General features: G+C 47.7%; 1 long non-coding RNA gene across 3 annotated transcripts in view; it reads left to right on the top strand.

The window, feature by feature from the left end:
* Positions 1 to 7,730, top strand: part of Gm34049 — a 49,902-nt gene that overhangs the window by 32,031 nt on the left and 10,141 nt on the right. For 2 of the 3 annotated variants that reach the window (XR_001783948.1, XR_001783946.1), the window contains exon 1: positions 3,105 to 3,267. The exons of the other annotated variant lie outside the window; for it this stretch is intronic. This is a non-coding gene — a long non-coding RNA (predicted gene, 34049). Of the gene's footprint in view, positions 1 to 3,104; positions 3,268 to 7,730 lie in introns of those variants that run through there. 3 annotated transcript variants of the gene reach the window in all.

A 7,730-nucleotide genomic window follows, 5' to 3' on the forward strand; every position in this document is an offset into this window, starting at 1 on the left:
CACCGAAGAGCTGACCGAGTAGAGGGAAGTGGATCTAAGGATGGAACAGACTTCATGTTGCAAATAGAAAAAGGAGCCATTTGGGCATATAAATAACTGGCAATAGAAATTGCAGAACACATCGGAGGGGCTGACCTCCCTAGATAGCAGTTGGTATGGCCTTTCTTATTCAAAATCTGAACTTTGAGAAATTACAGATGTAGAGACAGAGCATTGTGAACAATTAACCACAAGAACTTCGATGAAATAAGAAATTATCTGAATCCACATCAGGATGAGCAGAGAATGAGGTGGGAGATGCAGCAAGCCAGCCATGGGGATGTCAGCCCAGCCATCAGTTCCTTAGAATGAAGGGTGTGGAAGGCAACACGAGAATCCAGCAGCAGCTGCCCAGAGCCTACAGTACATTTTAGGCAGTTCTCATTACAAAATCTAAGACCCAGCCATTCTCAATTAACCTTTGTCTTATCTTCCAAAATGTAAATTAAAGAACACTTCCCAGCACTTTCATAGCAGGATCTGAGCAGGGAGAGCCATCTGAGGACTGCTACAGGATCAGTTCAAAGTGGGCAGTGCCAAGGCTATCCTGGGCTATCCTGGCCGCTCCCAGTGCCACAGGACTGCAGTGTGCTCTAGGGCTGGCTGGAGGGGTGGTTTTCTTGGAGTCGCCGGGTGATGGTTTCCACCAGTGGCCTTCAGTTTGGCACCTGGTAGTGTGACCAGCTATCTACGTACTCCTGTGCATTCAGCAGATGGCTGAGGCCATGCCCAGCAGCGCAGTCCTTGTCTCTTGGCCAACACACTGAGCACATTTTGTCTTAGTCCCATGGCCACGCTATGTATGCAGCCGTTGGGGTGCGGAAAAGCAGGGTCTCACAAAATTTAAGTAAAGCTATTTTGATTTCGGCCCAGGAGAAGCAAAACAGACTTTCAGTGATTTCTACTGGTAATATTTGTCCTGGCTTCTCAGGTTTTTTTTTTCCTTTAAGAAAATATTTATTTCTTTGTTTATCTAGGGTGTTTTGGATTGTTAAGGCAGAGTTCCTTGAACTCCTGATCTTCCTGCCTCCACCTCCCAAGTGCTGTGATTCCAGGGCTGTCCCACCAGGCCCAGCTCCCTCTCCATCTCCACATCACCAAGAGCTTTGGCCTTCCTCTTTAGAAGAGTCCAAGTCTTAAATTCATTCCTTGTCTCCCTCCCTCTCCAGCCCTTCACTTCACCATAGCTGAGGTGTGGTTGCTGTCTATTTGTTACAATGCTCTCTCTGATGTCACTGAGTCGTCACTTGTGTGCATTGTTGAAATCTGTGGTTTTAATGATAGCTTTAAAATCTCAATAATAAAATTAAGTAAAAGCCACATGGACTTGTCTTTCTTCTTTATTACATGAGAGGAGGTTCCCTGTCACTTTTGACCCTTAGATGGTTCTAGAACTGGGTTCTGAGACTAAATGCTGCCCTCCCCTTCCACAGGCAACCTGATGGAGGCATTTTCTCAATTGGGGTCTCTTCCCAGACGACCCTGGCTTGTGTTAAGCTGACTGGGAAAAAGAATTTAACCAGGACAAACACAGTATTGTCTTTGTGTACTTAGTGCCCCGCCCCCACTTAAAAATACCATTTTCTTTTTAAGGTGGAATCATGTTCCATGCTAAACAGCCCTCTCTCAGTTTGAGCCATAGGCCAATAAACAAAGTGTGTGCAGCCCATGTGTCGCCGCTGTCCCTCTTCCTCCAGTGGACATTTGGGTCTTCCCCCCTCGGCTGTCATGAGTAATGAACTCTGGCTCCCATTCTCTCTTGTACTCTATCATATTAAACACATCCAGCAGGCAAAGAGTGCTGAGAGAATAAAGCTCCACTCTGCCACAATAGGAAAAACCCACAGCTGCCTCCATTGCAGCTCATTTGGAAGCAGCTTGCTGGTGTGAAAGTTATTTTGCATACAATTAGCTGTTAGCTCTGAGCTCTCAACGCTATTTAAAGCTTCACTTTAAAGTTTGACTTTTTTTTTAGACCTTTAGAAGTTTTTATTATCAAAATTCAGAAATGTCTCCATTCATCTGAGCGTTCTCCAGAATGTTCTATTCTTGGACAAGGGTATCCTAAAAAGTCACACTAATATGAATATGTGAGTGATTGCTGAATACTCTCCTTAAGTAGCTTAGGATGTGAGACCTAATGTACCTTCACCTGGTGGGATGGGAAGTAGGTATGAGGGCAGGTGGGTATGCAGGATGGCCCTCCTCAAGCCAGAGACTGACTCTCTCTCTCTCTCTCTCTCTCTCTCTCTCTCTCTCTCTCTCTCTCTCTCTCCTGTCTCCTCTGTCTTTCCCTCTGTCTCAAAACTTGAATAAACCAGTAAGCAAACACAGTGGATGTTGCTATTGAGGTAACCTTGGATTTTCTCTGCCTTATAGTTTGAAAAACAGAAAATGTTTGTGAATACTCACATTTTAGCTATTAATAAAACAAATTACTTATAGCACACCTCACAAATGGTGGCCCACAGTGGCATGGGCACTCTGTTGAGATGAGTGATGAGCCTACCAAATGTGAAATGGCTGTATGAGATAGAGCCATGGACTGGGGGATGGTTCAGTGGGTCATGACTTGCTGTGTAAGTATAAGGACCCAAGTTTGGACCCCCAGAACCCACAAAAAGCCAGATGCAACAGTTCTTGTCTTTAACCCAGCATTCCTGAGGTGATATGGAAGGAGAGACAGTAAAATCCCTGGAAGCTCACAGGTCAGTTAGCCTGATTGATCAACAGCAAACAACAGAGACAGCCTGTCCCAAAACAAGGCAGAAAGTGAGGGCCCACAGTAGGGCTGTCCTCTTACCTCCATAGCACATACATCGTATTTGTACACACACACACACACACACACACACACACACACACAGAACACATTTTTAAAAAGTGTGAATGATCATAAAACAATGGTGCCACATAGAAATTACAAAGGGCTAAAAATGGTAGAGACTGGAGAGAGAGGGAGGGAAGGAGAGGGAGAAAAAGAAGAGGAGAGGGAGGAGGAGGAGAGAGCCCTAAGTACCTAGTTTTTCTGTTTATTTCCTGTTTCTTGTTTTAAGTGATATCCATCACCCAATGTCCCGGCTATATTCCCCATCACAGTTGTGGAAATAATGGCTGTATAGGAGGCCAGGTGAATCGTGGCTTAGCATCTTCCCTTCCTGTGGTCCAGATATGAAGAGAGCTAAGGGGAAAGCAGCGCCACCTTTGCCTGCTTGTCTTTCCTTGATGGTAAGTTCATCTTCTGCAGAATCCAGCATCTCCAGCCTTCCACACGAACCAATCATGACCTGGTCTGTTTGTTTGTCAATTTGACACAAGCTAGAGTTATTTGGGAAGAGAAACGTCAACTGAGAAAATACCTCCATCAGGTGGCCTGTGTGCTAGTCTGTGGAACATTTCCTTGATTAATGGTTGGTGTGGGTGGGCTCAGAACACTGTGAGCAATGCCATCCCTTAGCAGGTGGTCCTGGGGTGTATAAGAAAGCAGAACGAGGAAGCTATGAGGAGTAAGTCAGTAAGCAGCACTCTTCCATGGCCTCCTCTTCAGTCCCAGCCTCCAGGTTCCTGCCCTGACTTCCATCAGTGGTGGACTGTAAGACAAAATAAACTTTTTCATCCCTAAGGTCAGTGTTTTATCGTAGAAATAGAAACTCTAAGACAGAAGACAAGGGGATTTCTGGGCCTTCAGTCCCTGCTTGTGATTTCGGAGGCATCTTTCATGAACTGATCAGCTACTGTGTTCTCAGCATCTCTGGGGTCCTGACAGCCACTGTTGGGCTACACAACCCATAAGCCAACCCAATAAACCCCCTTTGTGATATATTCTATATGCCCTGTTCCTGTGGAGAACGCTGACCGATGCAGTACAACCCAGAGGGGCCATCTAGATTGAGTCCTTCAGTGCCACCTCCTCATGGAGAGAATGAACACTGGATTAAGGACCTGTTCCAGGTGCTGCAGGCAGCTGGCCCAGGCAGGTCTGTAGCCTGTCACCTCCTGATGCTCCGCTCTGCAGACACAACTCAGATGTTTACCTTAGTCATTCATGTCATTCTCAGAAAACACCCAAGAGAATTTGGACAAAGGACTTCATCTCTTCCCTTCCCAAGCCGTTTGCCTAGACTCCCCCCATAAGAATTCCATAGTTAGAGCCCTTCCCCCCTCATGGTCTGGGAAAGCTAAGCAATCAAGACACTGGAGAGAATATGCTCACTAGACACTCTCTGAAGGCCCTGGCAGAGGGGTGGAGGAACTTCTGAAAAAGTTGCTTAGGAGACGTCCAGTCAGCCTCACCCTTTCTTTGCACAAATGGAAAGAACGGCAGAGGAGTGCAGGCCCTGCCTCTCCTGAGCAGTATGGCCGAGTCCCTGTCCCCCCACCCCCACCCCCAACTTGCCAGGTTCCACTCTTCCGGGCCTCTTCTCAGTTGTCTCTTATCTACTTTGTTTACTCCTTTGTTCTCTGTTCTGCTCTCTGACCAGGTCTATTTGGCTGCATCCTTCTTGGGAGATTAAGTCACAGATGGGGAAACCATATTCTACAGTCAGAACTGCCCAAGCTGTGATCTAAGACCAGCAATCCCGGCAGTTGTTAATGTAGCTTGGTAGCGTGTGGACAGAGTCCTGAGAACAAACTATCAGTTATCAAACTCCACAGATAGGACTTCAAATTGGAAGTTGGACGTGGGGTGGCTGCCACTGTCACCTTCCTGTCCTAGGTGCCAGCTGACTCTGAGCTTGAGCCTCTACTGCACTCGCCCAGTGGGAAGTCCAGCCTCCTGATCCTGCCCTCACCTCTCCAGGCGCTCTAGAGTTCTTGCAGGGTACTGAGGTATGGCCCAGAGCGGAAGCCTCAGGGCCCAGGATGGAGGAGTGGCTTCAGCAATGAACCATTGTACCAGGCCTGCCTGGCCATGTGAAGGCGGATGGAACTTGCCTGCCTTGTCACACCCAGCTTTAGAGTGCTTGGCTGGGGCTGGAATCTCAGTTCTGGGAGCCCAGCTTGTTTGCATTGTTGAGTCCTGCTGGCTCCCCAGGGGCCCTGTCTGGTACCAGTGTCTCCCAGATGCTCCCAGCCTCTCATCTCGGAGACTTAGCATCTCCAGGACTGTCACTCCAGTCCATCCTATCAGGCAAAAGCACTTACTTTTCCCCCTCCTTTATGTTAGGAATGACAAAATTGCTCCTAGCCAATGGCAAAAGGTGATAAGTTGATCTTAAAAAAGAAATCTTCGTTCTGTCAAGAGGCCACTAAAGGCTGAGTATTTTCTCCAGAGGGGGGAAAAAAAGGGGTGGGGGCTGGGAGAACAAGTCACAAAACAAATGCTCAGTAAAGCACACTGTCATTCAAGGAGAAAGGAGACACCTCTCAAAGAACTTCTGCATTGTAAATTCCCAGGAGACAGATGGAAAATAGAAGCTCTGTGTGCTTCTGACAGAACCCTTCTCCACCCAGCATCTAAAAGCCCTGAGAGGTTCGGCATTAGAGCATGGCTGTTAATGGCCCCAGCTGTGGTCTTTGCCTCCGTGCATGGACCAGTCTGTGAAACTACCAGTCTGTACATCAAAGGACAGAGAGACCTGGAAGGTGGTGACAGATACGAGCTGAACCGGAACATGAACAGTTAGTACAACACAGTTGCCGCTGTCCCCACCACCCTCCAAGCGGGCTAAGGAGCCTGCAAAGTGCCAAGGGGCAAAGAGTCTCGGTGCCCTCTGTTTCTTTGTGGCTTAGACTAACAACGGCAAGAAGAGGATCCGTTCCAACAGAAAGCCCTTTCCTTGAGCACAGCTGGCACTGTGCCTCGTCCCCCATGTTGCTTCAGGAGCAGAGTGAGTTTGGCTGTGGTATTAGAAACAGGCTGGGAAGCAGTAATGGCTCATCAACTTTAAGCAGTGCAGAGAGGTACAAGTGGCAATTTGGAGCTAAGAAGCCTCGTATGGAATTGAGGCCACAATGGCTTCTCCATTCCTTAGTCTTCATTCACCTCTGATAGGTGGTAACCTGAGGCTGCCTCTAACAACAGCCTTAGTGACAAAGACAGGCTCTGGTGGTCAAAAGGTACTGCAGGGCAGGAGTGGGGTCTCAGAACCATCCCATCTTAGGCCTAGGGCCCAGAGCCTGTTAAGGAATAGTCCTGCAACCCGAAGGTGGAGAGGAACTCAATAGAGAATTTAGCATTGGAGCCTGGTGGGCGTCGGCTTCAGACTCCCACCCTTTCATCACTGAACTGTGCCCCTCAGTCTCAGAAGTCCTTGCAAAGGGAGTGGGTAGAACCCAGGTTGGGCTACACTGGTTTCTGTAAGAAGCTAGGTTGGAGACAGGATGGGTGTCACTTCCAGTGAAGCACCTTGCCCCTTTCTCAGGGCAATGAATCTACATAGGCCAATTGTTTTAGTTTGCTTTTTACTTAAACTTTGTGACCTAGAGTAACTTGAGGAGGAAAGGATTTTGTGCGGTGGGAGAGCCCCCCTCCCCCATCATGATCCACCACGAAGGGCAGTGAGGGCAGAAACTCAAGGCAGAAATCTAGAGGCAGAAACTGAGGCAGAAGCCTTGGGGGAACTCTGCTTACTGGCTTCCTCTCTATGGCTTCTGCAGTTTGCTTTCTTATACACCCTAGGACACCTGCCTGGGGATAGGAGCCCATACAGTGTTCTGGGGCCTTCCACCTCAATTGTCCATCAAGAAGAGCTGACATATTCGCCTATAGGCCAATCTAATGGAGGCAGTTTCTCAACTGTGGTTCTCCTCAGACAATTTTTCCTTGTGTCATGTTAACAAACAAACAAACAACAAAACAAGACACTCAGGACACCCATGGAGCTTCCTCCCTCTTCAGCTGCTCTGCCAGCCTCTCCTCCTATGCCTTTCAGAGACACCCAGCCTGGAATCATTCACCCTTAGAGCTGGAGGGTGTACGTACCAGTGATCCTTTAATCCAGGGCGGTAGGGAAACTGAGACCTAGAGAGACCAGCCTAAGACCATGTATCTGGGAGCCACTGGTCTGAGATTCGAACCCAGGACCCTTCCCCTTTCCTCCTAGCTCACAGAATTCCTCCTAGAGCAGTGGCTCTCAACCTTTCTTATGCTGTGACCCTTTAATACAGTTCCTCATGATTTGGTGAGCCTAAAATTATTTTCTTTGCTATTCCATAACTGTAATTTTACTAGTGTTGTGAATCGTAATGTAAATATCTGATATACAGGATATCTGACATTTAACCCCTATAAAGGGTCACTTGACCTCCAAAGAGGTAATGACCTACAGGTTGAGGAACCTGTGATCTACAGGCTTTAGCATCCCCTGGAAGACAGCTTAGAATTCAGGTGTGGAGCCCCAGATGGTCTGTGTCAGAACGGGAGTGGAGGGCACCCCTGAAACAACTTCTTACACACCACTGCCTTTGGTAACCCCTGGGGCCCATGTCACCATCAGTTGTATGTGAGTGTTGCACATAATTTGTTACTAATAATACAGTGCCCGATTGAAAGGATTATTTACTTCTTGAATAGAGCAACTACAATAGCCTAGCTCACACATTTGCATAACAATCAGCTCCCTGATCAGACCAGAAAGCGTTCCCTCCAGCCTTTGCAAACAGCCCACACCAGAGCTTGTGTGTTTGCTTTTAGTTCTGGTTTGGGGGACAAGGTCTCTTGTAGCTCAGGCTATCCTCAAACTCTCTTG

Source organism: Mus musculus, chromosome 3, assembly GCF_000001635.26.
Source record: "Mus musculus strain C57BL/6J chromosome 3, GRCm38.p6 C57BL/6J".
NCBI lineage: Eukaryota > Metazoa > Chordata > Mammalia > Rodentia > Muridae > Mus > Mus musculus.